The following is a 6,000-nucleotide window of genomic DNA, read 5'->3' on the forward strand; positions in this document are numbered from 1 at the left end:
CCAAAGTGTCCTCATATGCACCAATTTTCAAGGAGACTTGGACCGTATGCTCAACTCGGATAGTGCCGGGGTCACTTAGCCATTGAACCTTGTAAGGGTGCGGATGCTTCCTCTTGACCAATTGAAGCTTGGGGCATAGTTCTTCACTTGCCAAATTGTTGTAACTACCTCCATCGATGATGACCTTGACGGACCTTCCATTGATGCCGGCTGAGGGAGTCCTGGACTAGGGGGTGTCCGGATAGCCGAACTATCATCATCGGCCGGACTCCAAGACTATGAAGATACAAGATTGAAGACTTCGTCCCGTGTCCGGATGGGACTTTCCTTGGCGTGGAAGGCAAGCTTGGCGATACGGATATGTAGATCTCCTGCCATTGTAACCGACTCTGTGTAACCCTAGCCCTCTCCAGTGTCTATATAAACCGGAGGGTTTTAGTCCATAGGACAGAACAACAATCATACCATAGGCTAGCTTCTAGGGTTTAGCCTCCTTGATCTCGTGGTAGATCCACTCTTGTACAACCCATATCATCAATATCAATCAAGCAGGAGTAGGGTTTAACCTCCATCGAGAGGGCCCGAACCTGGGTAAAAACATCGTGTCCCTTGTCTCCTGTTACCATCCGCCTAGACGCACAGTTCGGGACCCCCTACCCGAGATCCGCCGGTTTTGACACCGACATTGGTGCTTTCATTGAGAGTTCCTCTGTGTCGTCACCGATAGGCTCGATGGCTCCTTCGATCATCAACAACAACGACACAGTCCAGGGTGAGACTTTTCTCCCCGGACAGATCTTCGTATTCGGCGGCTTTGCACTGCGGGCCAATTCGCTTGGCCATCTGGAGCAGATCGAAAGCTACGCCCGTGGCCGTCAGGTCAGATCTGGAAGTCTGAAATTCATGGCTGACATCCGCGGAGACTTGATCTTCGATGGATTCGAGCCACGGCCGAGCGTGCCGCACTGTCATGATGGGCATGATTTAGCTCTGCTGCATGTGTCCGCTCCGACCCTCGATTCGGAGCCGGCTGCACAGATCGAGGATGGGTGGCTAGACACCGCCTCGGGGGCTGCAACCTCTACGGCGAGGGAGCCGAATACTGACCTTGTCCCTTGTGAAGATCGTGACTCCGAGGTGCCGGACTCCTCGCCGGACTCCGAACCTCCCGCGCCCCCTTCAATCGAATCCGATTGGGCGCCGATCATGGAGTTCACCGCTGCGGACATCTTTCAACACTCACCTTTCAGCGACATCCTGAATTCGCTAAAATATCTCTCGTTATCAGGAGAGCCCTGGCCGGACTGCGGTCAGGACGGTTGGGATGCGGACGATGAAGAAATTCAAAGCCCACCCACCACCCATTTAGTAGCCACTATCGATGATCTAATCGACATGCTAGACTTCGACTCCGAAGACATCGATGGTATGGATAACGATGCCGGAGACGACCAAGAACCAGCGCCCACTGGGCACTAGAAAGCCACCTCGTCATACGACATATACATGGTGGACATCCCAAAGGATGGGAATGGCGATGGAACAGCGGAGGAAGACCCCTCCAGGAAACAGCCTAAGCGCCGGCGTCAGCGGCACCGCTCTAAATCCCGCCACAACAAGAATGGAGATTCCGGCATCGGAGATAATAACACCCCAGACAGTGCCGAAGACAACCCCCTCCAGCAAGATTCAGCACAGGAGGACGGAGAAGCCAGCCCTCATGAGAGAGTGGCAGACAAAGAGGTAGAGGATGATAATTACATGCCTCCCTCCGGAGATGAGGCAAGCCTCGACGACGACAAATTCGCCGTGCCTGAGGATCCCGTCGAACAAGAGCGTTTCAAATGCAGGCTTATGGCCATGGCAAACGGCCTCAAGAAAAGGCAGCAACAGCTTAGAGCTGATCAAGATCTGCTAGCCGACAGATGGACTGAAGTCCTTGCGGCCGAAGAGCATGAACTCGAACGCCCCTCCAAAAGCTACCCCAAACGCAAGCTGCTCCCCCGATTAGAGGAGGAGGCATATAAACCTGCATCACCAGCGCACAATACGGCTGACCGACCACCTCGTGGCCGCGACAAAGAGGCCTCTAGGCCCTCCACTAGAACAGTACCCCGACATCACTCGAAAAGCACAAAGCCACAGGGGAACGCTCTGGACTTGCGAGATATATTGGAGGATAAGGCAAGACAATCAAGATCGATCTACGGATTGCGTGGGCGCCCCATGATACGCGACAACATCTGCCGCGCCGGACACAGCAAGTCCGGCCGGGCCGAACACAGTAGACAAAGCTCGTTCGAGCTACGTCGTGATATAGCCCAATACAGAGGCGCCGCACACCCACTATGCTTCACAGATGAAGTAATGGATCATCAAATCCCCGAAGGGTTTAAACCCGTGAATATTGAATCCTACGATGGCACAACAGACCCCGCGGTTTGGATCGAAGACTATCTCCTTCATATCCACATGGCCCGCGGTGATGATCTTCACGCCATCAAATACCTCCCACTCAAGCTTAAAGGACCAACTCGGCATTGGCTTAACAGCTTGCCAGCAGAATCAATTGGGTGTTGGGAGGACCTGGAAGCCGCATTCCTTGATAACTTCCAGGGCACGTATGTGCGACCACCAGACGCTGACGACCTAAGACATATAATTCAGCAGCCAGCCGAATCGGCCAGACAATTCTGGACACGGTTCTTAACTAAGAAAAATCAAATCTTCGACTGTCCAGATGCGGAGGCCCTCGCGGCTTCAAACATAACATCCGCGACGAGTGGCTTGCCCGGCACCTGGGACAGGAAAAGCCGAAATCCATGGCAGCCCTCACATCACTCATGACCCGCTTCTGCGCGGGAGAGGACAGCTGGCTAGCCCGCAGCAACAACCTCAGCAAAAATTCTGGCAGTCTGGATACCAAGGACCGCAACGGCAGGTCGCATCGCAACAAGCACAAATGCTGCATTAACGGCGACAATACTGAGGATATGGCAGTCAATGCCGGATTCAAAGGCTCCAAACCCGGTCAGCGGAAAAAGCCATTCAAAAGAACTACTCCGGGTCCGTCCAATTTGGACCGAATACTCGACCGCTCGTGCCAGATACACGGCACCCCCGAAAAGCCAGGTAACCACACCAACAGGGAATGTTGGGTATTCAAGCAGGCAGGCAAGCTAATTGCCGAAAACAATGACAAGGGGCTGCATTGCGATGATGAGGAAGAGACCCGACCGCCGTACAATAGAGGACAGAAGGGTTTCCCTCCCACAAGTGCGGATGGTGAACATGATATACGCAACCCACATACCCAAGAGGGAGCGGAAGCGTGCACTCAGGGACGTATAAGCGATGGAGCCAGTCGCCCCGAAGTTCAACCCATGGTCCTCCTGCCCGATCACTTTTGATCGAAGGGACCACCCCACCAGCATCCGCCACGGCGGATTCGCCGCATTGGTTTTAGACCCAATCGTCGATGGATTTCACCTCACCAGAGTCCTGATGGACGGCGGCAGCAGCCGGAACCTGCTTTATCAGGACACAGTGCGAAAGATGGGCATAGACCCCTCAAGGATTAAACCCACAAAGACGACCTTCAAAGGTGTCATACCAGGTGTAGAGGCCAATTGTACAGGCTCGGTTACACTGGAAGTGGTCTTCGGATCCCCGAATAACTTCCGAAGTGAGGAGTTAATCTTTGACGTAGTTCCGTTTCGCAGTGGCTATCATGCTCTACTCGGACAGACCGCGTTTGCAAAGTTCAATGCGGTGCCGCACTACGCATACCTCAAGCTCAACATGCCAGGCCCTCGAGGAGTCATCACGGTCAACGGAAACACTGAACGCTCTCTCCGAATGGAGGAACATACAGCTGCTCTCGCGGTAGAAGTACAGTGCAGCCTCTTAAGGCAATTCTCGAGTCCGGCCGTTAAGCGACCGGACACGGCTAAACGCGCCCGGAGTAACCTACAACAAGACCACCTGGCACGTTCCGAGCACACGTAGCAATGCGGCCCCAACCCCAGTCCTTGCAAAATTGCAAGACTGTTCCTTCGCATACATCATTATGCTCTAGAGATACCATGGGCATAGGGGGAGGGGCACGACCACGACAGGCCCAGAATGCGGCTTAACCACACCAGGGGCTCCCAAGTGTGTCATTCTTTTTTTTCCTTTTTCTTTTTTTTTCTTACCCACAGGACTCCGTTCACCAGAGGCCCTGTCCGGTAGTAGACCTGCCGAACTCACGATGCAACAGCCAGTGAAGGAGAAAGGCTACGACGAGTATCCAGGTGGTCTCCATTACGAGCATTAAATCTGTTTTATACACTATTCCGCAGCCTACCCCTGGAGGGGGACATGTTTAATAGTCCCATCCCTTGCTTACCGCACTATTTGTATCGTTTTGCATTCATGGCAGTATTTCTTGAATAAACAATGCATCGCTTTTTTGCTTATAATTGCATTCCTTTCTTATACATATGTTCATTTATGACATGTTGCATCCGTACACTTTGGTACGGCTAAATACACCAGGGGCTTAAGTTCCCCATATTATGGTGTGATAAGTCCAAACACTTTCACAAGTGCGGCACCCCGAACTTATAGCATTATATGCATCGGCTCCGAATCATGTCTTGGGTCAATAGTTGGTTTTGCCCGGCTCCCATATTTTGGTACCTTACGTTCCGTTGTATCGGCTAAGGTAGTGCTGGGAGAACCACTGCGATTGTGCCCCAGTTGAGCTGGGCGAGCGCCTCAGTGGAGAAAGCTAAAACTGACCGTCATGATGAGGCGAGAGCCGGTCGCTGTTCGAGAGGTTTTTTCGAGTCCCTAAAGACTTATGCCGCTTAGAGCGAGGAACCGGCTTCGTCCGGCCCAGGCGTGGATAGCGCCCCGAACTCGGTCTTCCGAACACTAGGGTCTTCGCCGAAATTTTAAATTATAGAATTCTATGGCTAAGTGAGAGTGTTCAAGCACTATAAGTCCGGTTGCCTTGTTTGTTGTGTTGAGCGCCTCCCTAGATGGACCCAAAAATGGGAACAAGAGCGCTCAAGTTTATCCCGAACACCCCAGCACTCGTGGCATGGGGGCTGAAGCCGACGACTTGTCATCTCTCAGATTTGATAAACGGCCGCACAGAAGGTAATATTTTAAATTAACAAGCGTTGCTTAGCGCATATGAACAAAGTTTTCAGCGCACAGGATAACAAAATGCGAGTCTACTCAAATATTACATCTTTGGAGCACTCACCCGCAATAATGCGGGCACCCTTCAGGACACCCTTATAATACATCTCGGGCATGTGATACTCCTTGCCCGGCGGTGGCGCATCCGTCACAAGCTTCTCAGCGTCCATCTTGCCCCAGTGCACCTTAGCACGGGCAAGGGCCCGACGGGCACCTTTAATGCAGGCGGAGTGCTTGATGACTTCAACCCATGGACAAGCATCCACCAGCCGCCACACCAGGCCGAAGTAGCTCCCAGGCATGGCCTCCTTGGGCCACAGCCGAACTATGAGGCCCTTCATGGCCTGTTCGGCCACCTTGTGGAGCTCGACCAGCTACTTCAGCTGGTCGCTAAGGGGCACCGAATGTCCGGCCTCAGCATATGAGACCAGAAGACCTTCTCCGTCGAGCTCCCCTCCTCGGCCCTGTAGAAAGCGGCAGCATCGGACACGCTGCGGGGCAGATCTGCGAATGCTCCTGGAGAGCTCCGAATTCGGGTAAGTAATAGGTAATTCACATTCACATGCTTGCTTTGCATGAAAAATGCCTTACCCGCCGCTATTTTCTTCAACGCCTCGATTTCCTGGAGGGCCTTGTGGGCTTCGGCCTTAGCGGCTTTGGCACTCTCAAGAGCCGATGCAAGCTCGGACTCTCGAGTCTTCGAGTCGCGCTCCAAACTCTCATGTTTTTCCACGAGAGCCTGGAGCTCTTGTTGTACCTCCGCCACCCGCGCCTCCTGCTTCTCTCGCCCAGCACGCTCCGCGGCCG

This window comes from Triticum aestivum, chromosome 6B (genome assembly GCF_018294505.1).
Source record: "Triticum aestivum cultivar Chinese Spring chromosome 6B, IWGSC CS RefSeq v2.1, whole genome shotgun sequence".
NCBI classification, from domain to species: Eukaryota; Viridiplantae; Streptophyta; class Magnoliopsida; order Poales; family Poaceae; genus Triticum; species Triticum aestivum.